Source organism: Canis aureus, chromosome 12, assembly GCF_053574225.1.
Source record: "Canis aureus isolate CA01 chromosome 12, VMU_Caureus_v.1.0, whole genome shotgun sequence".
Classification (NCBI taxonomy): Eukaryota; Metazoa; Chordata; class Mammalia; order Carnivora; family Canidae; genus Canis; species Canis aureus.
This window is the reverse complement of record NC_135622.1, coordinates 62,945,470-62,963,539: the sequence shown is the minus strand read 5'-3', so window position 1 is coordinate 62,963,539 and position 18,070 is coordinate 62,945,470. Positions and strand designations below refer to the sequence as shown.

Sequence of the window (18,070 nt, the reverse complement as noted above, 5' to 3'; positions counted from 1 at the left end):
CCCCAGCTCCTCGGCCCTCTTTTCCTGATTGATAAAATCGTTTAGTGAAGTCGGCCCCCTGCTTCCACGTTGGCACCACTGCAGGCCATTCTGCGCAGAGCCTGTGTTTAAAAATACAAATGGGGCGGGGGGGTGGGGGTTGCTCAGTCAGTTGTGCATCCAACTTGGTCTTGGCTCAGGTTGTAATCTCAGGGTGCTGAGTTCAAGCCCCGCCTTGGGCTCTACACTGGGCTTGGCGCCTACTTAAAAAATAAAAAATAATAGAAACTAAATAAAAATACCAACAGGATCGTGTCACTTGTGTGTTTAACCCTCCTCTCCCGGCTGCCCTGGCTCTGACCACCTCTCCAGCCACCTCCCTCCCGCCGGTCCTCTGCCCACCACACACTCAGGCCTCTCCACATCTCAATCTCACGTCCTTGCCACCAGGCCTTTGCCCATGCAGCTTTCCCTCCTTGCACCCTACGTGTCCTTCCCTAGAGAGGCCTTCCCTGGCCCTCTGCGTGGCCAGGGAGGCCTCCCTGTCACCCTCCTGGAGCTGGTGTGCGGTGATCTATTTGGCTACCATCAGCCTCCCCCTGACGACCTTCAGCCCCAGGTGCGTGGTACTTGCCGAGTGAGTGGGTTTGCGCTGCCGCTGACCACTTGCATGTCAGGGTCAGGCTGAGTCTCATTAGTCTACCCGGGCTGGGGGCCCGCCCCGTACGTCAGTGAAGACAGTAAAGGAGAATCTGCTGAATGAACGTGGAAGGATGTAAAGAGAAGCCCCTCGCAGAGTTCACAGCCTTACTGCCACTGCCCTCACCCAAACCAGATCGGGTGACAGCCTGGAAGTGACAGCGCTGTGTGCGGGGAAATCTCACAGAGGCGCCACGCGCAGTCTCATCCAGCCTCGTGAGCAACGCGGGCACGACTTACCACCCACATTGTAAAGACCAGACAACTGGGGCACACGCGGCTCGAGCAACTCGCAATGGAAGGAGCAAGGCTGCAATGTGAGCTGGGGAGCCAGCCCCAGTCCGCTGACGTTGGGGTGACAGCACCATGGGGACGGGGGTGCACAAGGCTGATCTTGGTCAGCACACGCAATCCCGCATCACCATTTCGGGGGGCTTCCGTCTTAAGCAGAGAGGGGGCTGTTTTATGTTGTTAAAAAAAAAAAATCCTACTTTGGAAAAGAAGAATGATCGGGACGCCCTGAAGGACTGTCGCCAGGAGCAGTCCAGGCAGGCCGGAGGGGATCAGAGTGGCACTCATTGTATTCCTGTGGCCAAGGCCTTGGGATTCCTCCTTGAAGGGACGTCTTTTGAAACTGAACTACTTCTTCCAGAAGAATCGCCAGCAGCAGCCAAAAAAGATGTTTTGTGACCAGAATTTATCATGCGGCAGTAGGCAGCTTGGGGAGAATCCGTTAGACGTTCTGAAATCAGACGGCCCCTCGCCACAGAGCTGCTGTGCACCCGCACCCACCCAGGCCCAGCTGGTGCTCCTGGCCCAGGGACCCTCCCAGGAGAGCCGGTGCTCCCAGCCGAGGGATCAGCCCAGGAGAGCCAGTGCTCCCGGCCCAGGGCCCCACCCAGGAGAGCCGGTGCTCCCGGCCCAGGGATCAGCCCAGGAGAGCCAGTGACCCAGCCCAGGAACCCACCCAGGAGAGCCGGTGCTCCCGGCCCAGGGATCAACCCAGGAGAGCTGGTGACCCAGCCCAGGGACCCACCCAGGAAAGCCGGTGACCCGGCCCAGGGACCACCATCCAGCAAGCAGTGCAGCAAGAGCCAGAGCCGGGCCGGGGGCCTGGGGACGCTGAGACGTGACGCCCCTGATCGGGCAGCCGACTTCCTCTGCAAAGGCCCAGGGGAGGATCCTTCAGGCTCTGCAGGCCCAGAGGCAAAACTGAGAACAGGGAGTGGGTCCTTGGGCAACGACCATTTTCAAGTGTGAAACCCATTCTTAGCTCACAGGCATCAGGCTGGACGGTGCTGGCCCCACTGTACCCCCTTAGTGACATTAACATTTCCTGCGGCCACCCCTGGCCTGTGGGGACAGCTCCGACGGGTCCGGGCTTTCACCCCACTGACAAGCCACAGAGGGAGCCTGCCGTCAGCTCGCTGCCGCTGAGGCTCCTGGGTCAGAGTCCAGGCCACTGTGCACTGCCAGCCTGAGCCACTGGCAGCAGCTTCGCCCCTGCCGCCGCCCCCCATCTCCCCGTGCTCCACGGGTGGCATTAGAGGCTGAGAACCAAGGCCTTGATTATCCTGGGTGGGGAGCACACCTGCCCTTGCTTCAGGGGAACCCTACACCTGTCTTGCAAAGGCCATTCCCTTAGCAGATATCCCCAAAAGTTTACTTAGGATGTCATCTGCGGGTGCCCGGAAATGTCACATGCCCTTGGAGAACTGTCTCCCGATGTTCTGTATTATTTGCACAAAGGGATATAGTCTTAGAAGTGTGGCAGAGGCTCTCAGCCCTGCATGCCTCAGCGTCCCACGGGGGTGCACACAGGGTCACTGGGGCTGCGGCCTTCCTGGAGCGGGCGGTTGGCATGGCCTGTTTTCCCCCTGGCTGTCAACCAGGAGCTGCTCTGGGTCCTTCCGTGTCCAGGGGATGCCCTAGGCCCTCCGCCTGTACCAGAGAAGCTCATTTCTCTAAGCCGGCAGGAAAGGCTTTACCCCCCGGAGTCTCTTTGTCCGAGGAGATCTCGCCTGATTAGTTCAGGCTCACCAGAGATAATCTCCGTTTTAATGATCAGCTCAGAGACCAGCGGTCTGGGGCCTTCGTTCCATCTGCAAAATGCTTTTACCTCCATCAGTGGTTTACCCACCCTGGGTAAACCCACCCATGCAGGTTCCACCTGCACCCAAGGGTCTGCTCATACACCCGGGGTGGAAATCTCTAAGGGCCGCCTACCACGGTAGGAGGTCTGCGTGTGGACTCGCTGTCCCAGTGCTGAGCAGAGCCTGCAGATGGTCACAACCGTGGCACCTGTCCACCTTTATATGTTTACTCGAGTCCGAGGTTTGGGTACAAGCACAGGGAGTGAAAGTCAGTGTTTCGTTGGAATCAGGTTAAAAGGCAGTGAAGCGAGCTCTCCGGAGGCGATTAGAATCACCTTTAATCAAGCTTGGCACTGGCGGAGGTCCAGGTGAGCCCTGGACACGATCACAAACCTGCCCCCTGGCGGGGAGGGTTCCGCAGGCTGTAGGCAGCGGGACCCCGTCCTCAGTCGGGGCTGCTTGCCTGGCGTCCCGGCGCCCCTCCAGCCCCGCGTGCTGAGTCCGGCCAGACCTCGCAGGCTTAGTTCATTCTTGGGGACGCGTCTGCCAAACCTGCTTTGCTGGGACAGGCTGGGCTGGCAAGGCCATCCTACGGGTCTCTGCCCTAGGAACCGTCACCCTTCGCTTTATTTTAGTATTATTTGTTAAATGTTTGAATTATTTCTATTTCTTTTTTTAAGATGTTATTTATTTATTCGTGAAAGACATGGAGAGAGAAGCAGAGACACAGGCAGAGGGACAAGCAGGCTCCCTGCGGGGAGCCCGACTTGGGACTCGATCCGGGACCCCGGGACCCCGGGGTCATGCCCTGGGCCGAAGGCAGGCGCTCCACCGCTGAGCCCCTGGGCGTCCCACCCTTTGCTTTAAAGTGCACTTGCTTTCTGTGTTTTTCCCATTTTGTCACGAGAACATCAACATGTCAACTCCAAGGTCAGGATTTAGCAGAATCAGTTTTTACGGTTTCGCCAAGGACGTTCTGGAGAGACACCGGGCTTCGTTTCTGTTCTGTCTCGCTTTGCTGCGCACGCGGGCAGAGCAGGGACCGGGGCAGCTCTGGGCCACCGTGAGTCACGCATCAGCGCTGCCCTCGGCGGCCTTTGCCCCCTCACCGCGACATCCTGGTGTCATCGCAGAGCTGCTGGCACCGCGCACGCCCTCGTGCCTGTAAGGACGCAGCTCTCATCTTTGCGGCTCCGGATTTGGGCAGCCGGTGACCGGAGTCCAGCTCGCCAGGCAAACAAAACAAAGCAAAGCCGAGTTGGCTCAGGAGGGGGAGGCGGCCCAGCCGGCCAGACAGGACTCGGGGCTCAGAGGCAGGGAGCAGCTCCCTCCTTCCCTGCCCGCCCTCCCCTCTGTGGCCTGGCCGGATTCCCTTCCCTCCCCCCGGGGGGAGCTTCCTGCAGGTGCACAGAACACCCCAGCGGCTCTCAAACCACACCTGCTTGGAATTCAAGAAATAGGAGCTCTTTGGTGTGGTGCCCGGAGATCCAGTGTCATGGAAGATTCCAGATGGCTCACTTAGAACCCCATGCCCTCCCCGTGGGTCTCTGCAGGGCCCGAGGTCGGGCTGGGCAGCCGTGTGGGTGGCCCTGGGGGCAGGCCAAGCCCTGGGACGGGTGCAGGGAGAGGGCGGGGTCCAACAGGGGTGCTGGGCAGACAGCCCGGTGGGGTTCACCATCACCAGACTGCCAAGGCCCTCCCGCAGGGAGCTGCTCTGGGCTGGGTGCTGCCCCTGGGTCCCGGGGCCCCTGCCTCCCGGCTCCTCCATGTCTCAGCTCCTTTCCTGTCAGGGCCCCCACTCAGGAAAGTAACTCTTCTAAATGGAAAGCCTGGGGCAGCCCACACGGTGCAACGGTCTGGCACTGCCTTCGGCCGGGGGCATGACCCTGGAGACCCGGGATCGAATCCCACGTCGGGCTCCCAGTGCATGGAGCCTGCTTCTCCCTCTGCCTGTGTCTCTGCCTCTCTCTCTCTTTCTCTCATGAATAAATAAATTTAAAAATATTAAAAATAATAATAAATGGAAAGCCTGGAGGGCTTTGTGGAAAGTAGAGTGAATGCTAAGGGAGGTTGGGCGTCATAAATAACGGCAGACGGGCCGATGGCCGGAACCGGCACGGGGGCAGCTGGGTACAACGGCTGTTCCAGGGCATTCTGGAATAAAGAGCTGAAAATAAGGTTTGCCATGAAACACAAGGGCCCGTCTATACAGACCTGTGACTGAAAACTGGTGGGACTGTCCCCCGTCCTACGAGTCCAGAAAACCCGGCGGGCTCACGGACAGAGCCTCTGCTGCAGCGACCCTGGGGGACAGAGACAGGTGGACATCATGGAACTATTCTTTCTGTAAGGACATCTGATTAATCCCAATGATATTTAGAGAAAGCTGTGGTATTTGGAATTAAGAAACCAGCCATCTGTACTTGGACTTTTCTTACCTGGAGACGGGAGTGGGGAGAGCGGGCGCTCGGAGCCGCCCCAAGGCCACCGGCAGCAGAATCGCTAAGAGCATTTCTCTGGGTCTTAATACATCTTTGAAATAAGACAGGAGACATTCAGAGGCGCGGCGCCCTCCCTCCCCGGGGGCGAAGGCAGGCTTATTCACGGCCTTCCCCGTCCCACACCGGCGCCTCCAGGAGGAAAATAAAACTGCGTGTTTATTACAGCGGCGGGCACCGGGCTCATCCTCCACTCGTCATCGTTTCTGGGATCGTTCTGTCCCCCGAACGCTGGCGCCAATAAAACTCTTCCCCAACCGTGCCCCATGGCACATACATTGAGAGAAATGATTGGCAAAAACCGTTTTGAGGTCAAAAACTTTGAGGGAATGGGGGCGCCAGGGTGGCTCAGACGGTTAAGCATCAGACTCTTGGTTTTGGCTCAGGTCATGATCTCAGGGTTGTGGGATCGAGCCCCACGTCGGGCTCCACGCTGGGCATGGCGCCTGCTTGGGATTCCCTCTCCCTCTGCCACCCCTCCTGCCACTAGTGCACGCACACGTGGGAAGAAAGAGAAAAGAAGGAAGGAAGGAAGGAAGGAAGGAAGGAAGGAAGGAAGGAAGGAAGGAAGGAAGGAAGGAAAGAGAGAGAGAGAGAGAAAGAAAGAAAGAAAGAAAGAGGAGAGGAGAGGAGAGGAGAGGAGAGGAGAGGAGAGGAGAGGAGAGGAGAGGAGAAGAGAAGAGAAGAGAAGAGAAGAGAAGAGAAGAGAAGAGAAGAGAAGAGAAGAGAAGAGAAGAGAAGAGAAGAAGAAAAACCCACAACAAAAAACACCTTTGAGGAAATCTCCAATGCTGCGCCTGTTCTGGAAAGTGCTAAGAAACTGTTTCTGGGTAACAAACCCTTACCCGTGGCCGGGTGGGGCATCGCCCCGATTCCAAAACGACCCCAACCAACGTTCCTTGGGCAACACTGTCAAAGGCGCGGTCAATCTCTGAAGCAGTAGTTACTAGAAGTTTGCGGGACATACACCAAAAAGACGGATTGCAGACCAGGAGCCCTTAAACGAAAACAAGGCGGGGGCTCGGGTGCTGAGGAGGGGCGAGGTCCCCGCTCCCAGTAAGTGGTTACCACATTAGAATTGTCTTAAATGCCAGAGAATTGGTTAGTGGGTACCTCCTACCAACTTTTGGGAAACACTGTGAGTTTGGCTCACGATTTCCGGGGGCACATGGGAGAGGTGACCGAGGTCAAGCTAGTCTTGCAGAGTTAATCTGTTTGCATGACCAAGCTGGGGTTGTTTGCTCAGGGAATGCTCAAGGCTGGTGTCTGTTTGCTTTGGATGCTGACACGCACGGCGCTGGCGGGCGGGGAAGAGGGCCGAGCGCACCGGGCTCCACCGTGAGCCTCAGGACCCGATCTTCTTAGTGATAAAACCCACAAGAATGTAAAAATACTAGACGCCGAGGGCCGGACCGTGAGGGTAGCTTTTCAGAAAGCCAATCCCACTCTGATGGAAAATGAACTTTGACCCGCGTGGTAAGATTCTCACAGGCCAGGTGTGGGCGGGGAGGATGGGGGAGCACAGTTGAGGCCTGTCAGACAGCGGGGTCCCCCGGGGGCACAGGTCTCACCGAGGGGGCCCAGCACCCCCTACGCCCGCCCCCCCACTCCCTCAGTCCTCAACCTCCCTGCTCTGCCCCCACTTCCCGCTAAGAGCTGAACCTGCTTTTCTGCTTTGCTCAGACCCTGGCGCTCCGTGTACCAGTCCATTCCGCAAACATTTCCTGCGCCAGGACTTATTCCAGGCCCCGGGCACGCAGCCGCAGGGAGCCCGCAGGCAAAGGAAATCCCTGCCTCCACAGAGCCTAAATCCTAGTGGGGGAGACCAACCGAAAAGCCCTACCTGGAAGGCCAGGGGAAGTGGGAGCATGACGCGGGGAGAGGGGAGTAAGGGTGACCGCGTGAGTGTGCGCAGACGTGTGCGTGTGGCAGAGTCAAGGAGGCGGGAGGAGGGGCAGGGAGCAGAGCCGTGGCCTGCACGGAGCTGAGGGAGGGAGGGCCCAGCCGCAGGGCAGCCCCCACCCCCAGCACAGTGGAGGAGGGGCTGCGTGCACCTGCAGGGGCTGCCCCAGGAGAGAAGGCCAGGTGCGGGGCGGGGTGCGGGCCTCTCTACCCCGGGGGAGCCCCTAGGGAGGCAGGACGACAAGCGGGGCTCCCGTGGCCCCCGGAGCAGAGGCTGGGGCGAGACAGGACAGGTTCTGGAGCGGATCTGAGGAGGCGGGCGGGCCGGGGTGTCCGCGGCCGCGGAGGACACTGCACAGGTGGATGCTGAGTGGGGACGCTGGGCCGTCAGGGTGGGGGCGACGGTGGGGTCCCGGCAGGGTCGGTGTCCTGCGAGCCGGAGCAGGGACTGTGAGGCCACCCCTGGAGCACCGCGGGGGCCGAGGCCCTGTAGTCTGTCCAACCGTCCGTCCGTCTGGGGGACAGAAGGGGTCGCCGGGCATCCCCCCACCCACCCAGCCCCGCCGGCCTGGTTTCCCTCCTCACTCAGCCCCTGCACCCCTGCCCAGGCCCAGCACAAGATGCGCGGGGGACAGAACCCCAGGAGGCCCACCTGCGCTCCCCTTCCCTGACCTGCATGTGCGATGCGTACCTGTTTGTATTAGACACGGTATGTTAGTTGAGAAAAATCAGAAAAATAACTCGGGGCTTCCAGAGTGTTCTCATGCACACCCTTCCTGTCTCAGTGAAGGTTTTCACGGACCCCCGACCGGAACGAACACCAGCCAGCTCCTCCACGTAGGAAGGAAGTAGTTAGGTCCAAGAGCAAGAGCATTTGGGGAGCAGAGGGGAGGCTGACACCTGCGGGGAGGCAGGGGGAGGCGACGGAGGGCACCGCAGAAGCGCGGCATGGAGCTTCTCTTTCTCTCATAAATAAATAAAAATTTTATTTATTTATTTTTTTAAATGTTTATTTATGATAGTCACACAGAGAGAGAGAGAGAGAGAGAGGCAGAGACACAGGCAGAGGGAGAAGCGGGCTCCATGCACCAGGAGCCCGACGTGGGATTCAATCCCGGGTCTCCAGGATCGCGCCCTGGGCCAAAGGCAGGCGCTAAACCGCTGCGCCACCCAGGGATCCCTTCTTTTTTTTTTTTTTTTTTGATTTTAAAAAAGAGAAGAAGAAAGAAACTGTTTTGCTCTGCTGCATTCCATCACCTCAGTGCACAGGCTGCAGGGGGATGGTCAGGAAGGGCCAGAGGAGGCCGTCACACATGGGGCTGTCGCAGGGACGTAAGAACAGAAGAAATGAAACGACTGTTCTTTAAAAAAAAAAAAAAAATTTATGTACGTACTTGACAGAGAGAGAGCAGGGCCAGGGGGAGCAGCAGAGCGAGAGGGAGAAGCAGCTCCCCGCTGAGCAGGGAGCGGATGTGGGGCTGGATCCAGGGACCCCGAGATCATGACCTGAGCCCAAAGCAGACACTCAACCACCCGAGCCACCCCGCTGCCCCTGAAATGACTATTCTTAGCAGATGACAGGATCGTAAAGCCCAAGGAAAAGAATGGGAGCAGCTTCAGAAATAGAGCCCCGTAAGTTCGTATTACAAAATCAATGTTAGGAAAGACAGAGGCTTTTCCATATGCGAACAGTAATCAGTCTCGATAACTGCATTAAAAAGCGGATTAACTTGGAATAAACCTAATAGCCATTCTGAAGGTGCCATGGGCACGTTTCTCCTTTTTCCCACTCGGTTATTCACTTAACACGGTCCGTTTGCACCCTCCCCGCCCCCCCACCCCAGCTTTCCTGGGGCACAACTGACAAAACTGCATGTATGTAAATGTGTGTGACGTTCACGAAGACTTGATTGCTTTAGGGTAGTTTTAGGTTCACAGCAAAGTTAGGAGGAAGCACAGAGATTTCCCCGGGAGCCCCCTCCCCCGAAGCCCGCCTGGCCAGTGTAGACGAAACAGGGTGCAAACTGAGGCATCGTCAATACCCAGAGTCCAGAGTTCGCCTTAGGATGCGCTTTTGGTGTGGATGCGGGCGGGGGTAACCACGTGCAGCCATCACCATGGCGTCACGGCCCTAAAACCCCTGTGAGCCCCACCGGCTCATCCCTCCCTCCAGCCCCCCAGCCCCCCAGCCGGCTCTGCTGTCTCCACGAGGTCACACAGCTGTGATCGTGCGGTGGCCTTTTCGGGCTGGCTCTTCCACTTGGCGGCGCGCACGTCGGCCCCTCCGTGTCTCTCCGTGGCTCGATGGCTCATCGCTCATCGCTCGGCGGTGGACAGGGGGTTCCACCGCTTAACCGTTCCCGTGGTTGCTTCCGCCGGCGGCTGGCAGCTGGGAACAAGGCCGGGCGCAGGTTCTGCGTGGCCCGGAGTTTTCGGCTCCTCGGGGCGCACACCAGGAGCGCCTGCTGACCGTGGGGGGCACGTCGGGCTTTGTCAGAAGCGGCCCCCCTGTCCTCCGCAGGGGCCACACTGTTCTGCGTCCCCACCAGCGAGGAGTGTTCACGCTGCTCACATCGTCGCCAGAGCTGGCGTCGAGCGTTCTGGGCTTTGGCAGTTCTCCGGGCAGCCGTGGGGCCTGGCGGGATCTGAGCTTGCATTTCCCTGCCCGACGGGAGGCGGGAGGCGGGCGTCTTTCCTGGGCTTACCGGCCCGCTCCGGTCTCCCTCGGTGACGGTCGGCTAAGGTCACGGATCTGGCTTTCAGGAGGTCGTTGGTTCTCTTATCCCTGAGTGTTAAGTCTTTTGTGTAGTTTGGATACCGGCCCTCTCTCAGGTGTGTCTTCCGTAAATATTTCCCCTGGGCTTTGTGGGTCTTCTCACTGTCTCCACATTGTCTTTCACGGAAGCTTTTCATTTTTTTTAAATATTTTTTTATTTATTTATGATAGTCACACAGGGAGAGAGAGAGAGGCAGAGACATAGAGGGAGAAGCAGGCTCCATGCACCAGGAGCCCAACGTGGGACTCAATCCCGGGACTCCAGGAACGCGCCCTGGGCCAAAGGCAGGCGCCAAACCACTGCGCCACCCAGGGATCCCCGAAGCTTTTCATTTTAACAGAATCCCGCTCTGTCTGTTCCTTCCCAGATCGTGCCTGTGGCGTTGGAGCTAAGAAGGCACCGCCTCACCCAAGGGCACCTAGGCCTTCTGCTACCTTCTCTTCCAGGAGTTTCATGTTCTGGGTTTTCCATTCAGGTCTACGATCCATTCTGAGTTAATTCTTGTGAAGGTGTCCGGTCTGGGTCCAGAGTCGTCCTTCTGCACGTGGATGCAGTTCTCCGGCAACATCCATAGTTAAAGACTATCTTTGTTCCGTCGTAATGCCTCTGCTCTTTGTCAGAGACCAGGTGCCTATGCTTACGTGGCTCTACTTTTGGCCAATTGATGATTTGTGTATATGTCATCAAATGGTCATCACGATCAAGCTGATTAACACACCCATGGCCTCGCAGGTGACCTTTTAGTCGTACGTGCGTGTGACAAGTATACAGCACGGTCTCATCGACTACAGTCACTGGGCCTTATTTCTGTTTCCTTAAGTGCCTTTAAAAGGCCTTGAGTAAATAGATGGGAAGCCATATACACAGGTGATCAATAGATGTATCAAAAGACCATGCCTGACCTCTCCAGAAATTTCAAGTGTAAGTCAGAGCAAGGAGTCTGGTAAGGCCTTGGCAGACAGGAAGGAGGGTGACCAGTGAAGGTTTGGGGAGACTTCATATTAGCTTGTGGCAAAATGCAAACTTGTGCAACTTTTCTGAAAAGCAGTATGGACACACGCCCAGCACCCCCACACCCACACACTGTGTGCATTTTGCATTTGGTCCCGGGCTGCCCTCCTCCCTGGGGAATCACAGAACAAAGTAAGGTGCCTTCCCTGAGAGTAGATGATGTGACAACTGGCCTCTCACGACGTCTTTCTAGATGAGTGGTTCTCCTGCCCTCACTGTAGAGAAGGATAAGGAGACCCTCGTCTCTCGTGTCCCAGTGTGTGTTCACGGGACAGGTACCAAGGGGAGTGAGTAGAAGAGAGACATCACGTCCCCAACCACAAGCTGGATCATGATGTCGCTCGAGAACAGGTCCTACGTGGAGCCTCACCAATTCATTGTGACTAGAGGCCCAGACAGACGCCCTTCTGACAGTGGGTCAGCCACACTGCCTTAGGAAAAGATGTGGGTCACCCTGGATTGTGACGCCGTGGTGGCCAAGGAGCCATAATTGAATGACCCAAGAACCTTTTTCAGAGCCTTTTTAAAGAGCCATAAAGAATGTGCTTCTTTGGGGTATTATGGGGACAGGAGCCCCATGACCTGTTAAATTCCTTAATTCTAGTTTCTCTTTTTACATCTCATTCTCTTGCCACCCAATACTCTCCATGCGGGACTCCCCCATCACATTCTAACAAACACAAAACCAAAACCACAGGGACTGCTCTCATCGTGCTAAGTGACCAACACCCTCGGCAGGGAGACCCCGGGTGATCCGCTCTGCTCCAAAGGGATGGCAGGCTGGCTGGGGTCGGGAGGCTTCCGAGTGAGCAGTCTGCCTCCTGACCGACTGGAACTCCTCGCGCAGTGTGTGTCTTCGCCCAGTCCTGCCATCCCCTCAACACTCGCCTCCAGATCCGGGGAGCACTGGAAAGAGAAGCACTATTCAACAATAACGAGGTGGGGACCAGAGAGGAGATTTTTAGAGATGAGATCATTAGGGATGAGATTTTTAGCATGTGTAAATATTTTAGAAACTCCCCAAGAATTTTTTAAGAGAGAATATGTGTGGAAGCCAGACAGGGGGGCAAAGGGGAGAGAGGGAGAATCTTTTTTTTTTTTTTTTAAAGATTTATTCATTCATGAGAGACATAGAGAGAGGCAGAGACACAGGCAGAGGGAGAAGCAGGCTCCCTGCGGGGAGCCCAACATGGGACTCAATCCCGGGACCCTAGGATCACACCCTGGGCCGGTGGCAGATGCTCAATCGCTGAGCCACCCAGGCTGCAATCTTTTTTTTTTTTTTTAAGATTTTATTTATTGGGGAGAAGAGAGCGAGCACACAGGTAGAAAGAGAAGGAGAGGGAGAAGCAGGCTCCCCACTGAGCAGGGAGCCGCATGTGGGGCTCAATCCCAGGACCCCGAGATCGTGACCTGAGCCAAAGGCAGAGCCACCCAGGAGCCCCTACAGTTCTATTTCTTAATTTTTATTTTTGTTCTTTTGGGGCTTCAGCAAAACGACGTGGATGCTATGAACTTAACAATTCCATTTGGGAAGATCTGTCACCTAACAAAGCAAAGCTGCCTCACTGCCACATGCAGAGCAGAGTGAGAAGAATCATGCGTGCTGCCTCCCACGGCCAAGGAAAGCTGCGCCCGTGGCGAGGGGAGAGGAGGGCCGGCATCCGAGGGGCAGAGGACCAGACGACAACTTCATTCTCTCCCCAAAAAAGAGGGGACTGGACTCCCCTGGGGACCTGGCTCAGGCTCCCCACACACTGCCACGACGGGGCCCTTAAGCATCTCTCAGTCCCGGGACCAGAAGTCCTAGATGGATGTGGCAGCAGGTCGGGTTTCTGGGGAGGGCGTGTCCTCACGTGCCCTTTCCTGTTCTCGGAGGCAAGGGCAGGGCAGGAGCGAGCTCACTTGACCCGAATCACTGCCTCGAGGCCCGTCTCCACGCACAGCCACCCCGGGGGTATCAGGAACCGGGGTGTGTCCCCCAGCCCGTCACAGCTAGGACTCAGGTTGGCCCCAGGTTGAAGACATTAGGTGCACGGCGCTCGTCCCGTGCCTCCCAGTGAAGGGGCGCGGGGCCTGAGGAGCCCAGGTGAGCCAGGGGACGAGGGTGAGCAGAGGCTGGAGCCCACGAACCCTGCGAGGCCTGCCCTGCGGCCCGGGCTCTGCCAGCGGGAGTCCCAAGGGCGAGTGCCCACTCCCTCCTGTTCCCTCTGAAAACAGGCCTCTGGAATAGTCATTTTTGACAACGTGATTCAAAATCAAGATGACAGGCCGGGGTTTACACGTGCAGGGTGCCCCCGCCCCCCCTCCCTCAGTGTTCCCGCACCAGTGGGCGTATCCCCCCCTCCTGCACAAACCACTGCAGGGGCCCCTCGCTCTGCTTCTCAAGGGGTCAGGGGACCGACTGTGAGCCGCCCGGGGCCACTGCGGCGAGCGCCCGGTGTCCTTTCCTTTTCAGATACTACAAACCTTGCCTCGGTCTGCAGTGCAAACTCCAAAACGTGGCAAAGGGTGGAGCAAAGGTAAGTAAGTGCCTTCCGCATTTCAGCAGACAGGGCAGTGGTCTCCACTCGCGCTCACCCCAATAGCACGGGGGTGCGCGGTTTCCCAGCAGCCTCACTGACCTACGGATTTTCGCTAATAAATCCAATATTATGAGGAGGATACAGAAAAATGATGTCTCGGTGTACTGACAATTTGCACGCTCTCAGGAGTGAAGCTGAACATCTTTCCCTTGCTCGAGGGCACGTGTCCCGGAGTGATCTATGACTGGCCCGTTCTTCTATTATTAGTTTTCTCACTTCCTACAAGTTCTTTATGTATCAGAAAAATCAGCCTCCTGTCATAGCAGCTCCAGATCCTTTTCTGAGTCTGTCTATGCTTATGGCTTTTTAAAGTCTTTTTAGTTCAAGGGGCACCTGGGGGCTCAGTCGGTTAAGCATCCAGCTCTTGATTTAGGCTCAGGCCATGATCTCAGGATTGGGGGATCGAGCCCTGCTTGGGTTCTGCACTGGGTGTGGGGCCTGCTTGGGATGCTCTCCCTCCTTCTCCTTCTGCCCCCCCCACCTCACTGTGTGTGCACGTGTGTTCTTTCTTTAAAATAATAAATAATAATGTCTTTTTAGTTCATGATATTTTGATTTTTATGTGATCTTTTTTTTAAATGGAATTTGTTTTTTTAGATTTTTTTTTTTATTTGACAGAGAGAGCACAAGCAGGGGGAATGGCAGACAGAGGAAGAGGGAGAAGCAGACTCCCCACTGAGCAGAGAGCCCGATGCGGCGCTTGATCCCAGGACCCTGAGACCATGACCTGCGCCAAAGGCAGACACTTCACTGACTGAGCCACCCAGTGCCCCATTTTTATGTGGTTTTAACTTACTTTTATGGTTAATGGATTACTGAGTCCTAGGGGAAAAGACTCTGTTTACCCCACTGGTGAGTTATCACCCTTTATATTAAATTTTTGTGCACCGGGGCAGCTCAGTTCATGATTCTGGGGTCCTGGGATCGAGCCCCATGTCAGGCTCCCTACTCCGCAGGGAGTCTGCTTCTCCCTCTACCTCTGCTGCTCCCTTTGCTTGTGTTTCTGCACCCTCTCTCTGTCAATAAATAAAATCTTTAAAAACAAATTCATTCACTCCTTCATTCATTCTCATGCACCTCTGGGTTTAAAGAACAGAGCTGTATAGAGTGGGCATAGGGCTGGCACCTGCCAGTCCTCTCTCCTACTGCACTGATTCTATTTGTATTTGTCCACTGAGGCTCCCTAAGAAGCACCAGGGAGGAATCCTAATTTTGAGGCCTATCTTGATGAAAGCTGCTCTTTGCATGAAATGACCACTCACATCAGTGTCAGGACCGGAGTGATCCTGTGCCGCTCTCTCTCCCTCCCAGCCCCTTGGCGGACGATTAAGAACCACAGCCGTTTACACAAATTGGCCCCGGGTTCTCAAGCATCTGAACGCCTCCTATGCATGGGGGACAGGACGCCGACAGGTGGGACCCTGCCCCTGTGGTGTTCACAGGCTAGAGGCTGTGCCTGAGCACCGGAGCTGCGGAATGGGAAGCAGCCTACCGCTGCTAGACGCTGAGCTCTGACAGCCTGCTTTCACCGGGTTCTGGAAGTCCCATCACCATCTGACATGAAAGGGGGCGGTTACTGAGCAGCTTCCCCTTCCTGCTCCAGAACTACCAGAATATGAACATTAGGGAGACATCGACACATGGAGGATACAGTCTTCCTTTTAAGGCCCAGGCTTGCCTGACTGGGGATAAACATCACTGGAAACAAGATGTGGCTTCGCCCGGGCCTGTTTACCCCACGCAGGCTGCCCACCCGCCAGAACAGGTTTTTGGTTTGGTTTAGCTCGTATTTCATGTGCCCGTCTGCAGAGACAGCAGAGATCTTCTCAATTTCCAAGCCCCAGTGACGTAGTCACCTCATCGCTCTGGTGTGGAAGCCACTACTGCACTTCAACGGCCTCCATTTGCAAAGCATTAACATCACCTCTTGCAAGCAGCATCAGCTGAAGAGCTCACGGATCCACGACGCAGAGCACTCCCTGTGCTGCACGTCGTCACTCAACCATTGCCTCACGTTGACAGAGCTGACAAATCACAGATTTCTAAAGCTGTAACAATACAGCTGCTTTTTACTTACTCATCTTTTTGAGAGAGGAGAGAATCTCCAGCAGACTCATGTTCAGTGGAGCCCAATGCGAGGTTTGATGCCACGACCCTGAGGTCATGACCTGAGCTGAAACCAAGAATCAGACGTTTAGCCGACTGGGCCCCCAGGTGCCCCCCAAAAAGGGGCTGCTTTTTAGATATCAATAAGAGATTTTCTATTAGTAAGAAGGAATTTGTTTCCTGCACCTCTCTTATTGCCCTTCTCACTAGAAGCGGCTGGGCCTCATCTTACCTCAAACCCCATGACCGTTCTGTTCTGTATGGATATTGCTTGCATTTGTGCAAATTTGCTAGTAGCCCGGACGGTTTTGGAAGGCACAATCTTTTATCTCTGCATTTCCAATCCTGGGTATATAAAAACGTACTGCCCTTAAAAACAAAAATCAGGTTTTCGGAGGGTAGGGGCAGCAGCAACAGCACTTTTGGGTCCTCCCAAATCTTGACCTGAAACAGAACCACAGGCATCTATAACAGAACTAGGGACAGGCAGCACTGACAGGGGTGGGCAATGCCCTGCTGAGGGGAAAGTCAAATGGTAAAAGATGTTAGCTGGGGTTTCTAAGAGTCAAGTACACACCTGCCAAATGACCCAGCCATTCCACTCAAGAGAAATAAAAGCACATGTTCACAAACAGACGAGTACATAAATGTTCGCAGCGGCTTTATTTACATCAGCCCAAATGTCCATGAACAGGAGGACGGGCACACAAACCGTGGTGTCCCCACACAATAGCCACCCCTTAGCAATAAGAAGGAGTGTTACTACCAACAGACACGGCATGGGCGAATGGCAAAATAATTATAGGGAGTGAAACAAGCTCCCACCACAGAGTTAATGTTGTAGCACCCGATTTATATAAAATCTTAGAAAAATACAAATTGGTTTATAGTGACAGAAAGTAGATCAGTGGTCGCCTGGGGCTGGGATCAGGAAGGGACGGATTTCAGAGTGGCATGAGAAAACCCTGGAGTGACAGGCCGTTCTGGCAGGGGCTTCACAGGGGACTCCATAGCCCACTTTACACAGGTGCCATCTGCTGCCCCCCAAGCACAGTCCCACAAAGACATTAAAAAGCAAAGTGGTGTGGTGACTCCACAAAGCCGACACGCGGATATGAGGGACAGGGCCCGCCCACCAGGGTCTGCTTATCTGTGGGGAAAAGCATGGCTTTTCAGAGGGACCATGAAAGGACGCCCCAAAGGAGCCAACAGGCGTCCACTGAGAAGTGTGGTGGGCCAGCCTGAGGACAGCAGCTGGAGTAGGACACTTGTCCCCCCTGGTGGTGAATGGGTGCAAGGGACCTGCTGCAAGGAGGTCTGAGGGCTGGAGCCAGGTAGCCTAAGATCCACAGCAGCCGTCCCAGCAGGGACCCATGCTGTGGGGACAGAGCCAGCACCAGCAGGACAGGGTCAACGGAGACAGGAAGAAGGACTCGATGCGGGTGGGGCAGGGCCAGAGCCGGGAGAGCTCTGGAAGCTAGCTGCCATACTTTTAACACTAGTCAGAATTCAACAGAAAAGAGAATTATGTGAAGTGAGAAAAACTACCTGAACTTAATGTTTATAAAAATGAGCAACTGGAAAGTATCGATCCCACACAGAACTATTCTCAGAAAAAAAGACAAAGGAGCAGAACAAACACCTTACAGACAGCAAGACATGCCAGAAAGATGTACCCACCGAATAGACCCAAATGAACTGTTTCGAAACACAAAAAATGAGATCCAAGATGGGAAGACGACAAATCAGCATGAGAAAATAACAGAAATAAGGTGACAGAGCTCAAGCAAACTAGAAAGACAAGAAAATTAATTTCAGAAATGAGAATCAAGAGCAATGACAAAAAATAATGCCTTTAGAGATGGGACATCAACAGGAGAACAACTTTTAAAAAACAAACTTAAGAGATGCAAGAGATTCAAGAAAATGTGGAAAATATAGGGGATGGGCAAATCAGATTTCAACAAAGAGGTAACAAAGTCCCCCCAAAACAGAACTCCAAAGCATGAAACATAGAACACTGAGCTGCTGTGCCAGGAACCCCTCCTGAAATAGCGGATTTGATTTGAAAGTACGCACACAGAGCCTCCTGAGCTCCTGCAAACACCAACCCCGGGTGGTCAACACATGACAGGGTCTAACACAGTCAGAGTAGCAGGGAAACCACACCTCGGGACATGGAAGCAAAAAGAGGACGTGACTCGTAAGAAAAAGAGACTCATTAGGCTTTTCATGATGGAAGAGAACGAAATAAATATTTCAGATACTCAAGGAAGGAAATTGTGAGCCAAGGATTTCATATCCTACAAAACTGATCTCAAGCATAAAGCAAACTAAGTTCAACGGGGGAGTCAGGGCGTGTGGTTCCCAAGGTGACACTGACCCAACGTGCTTGTGCGAGTAAGTACATAGAAGTGAGA

The 18,070-nt window shown here is 55.1% G+C and overlaps 2 long non-coding RNA genes across 2 annotated transcripts; one reads left to right on the top strand and one right to left on the bottom strand.

The window, feature by feature from the left end:
- Positions 1-3,428: 3,428 nt before the first annotated feature.
- On the bottom strand, positions 3,429-8,979 carry LOC144281331 (uncharacterized). Its single transcript, XR_013349903.1, has 5 exons — positions 7,863-8,979; positions 6,115-6,266; positions 5,210-5,303; positions 4,986-5,074; positions 3,429-3,933 (listed from the first exon to the last, which is right to left on the bottom strand). It is a non-coding gene; the product is annotated as an uncharacterized LOC144281331 (long non-coding RNA).
- Positions 6,250-14,558, top strand: LOC144281333 (uncharacterized). The gene is made up of 5 exons (XR_013349905.1): positions 6,250-6,745; positions 11,657-11,898; positions 12,452-12,785; positions 13,418-13,481; positions 14,163-14,558. It is a non-coding gene; the product is annotated as an uncharacterized LOC144281333 (long non-coding RNA).
- Positions 14,559-18,070: the final 3,512 nt, after the last annotated feature.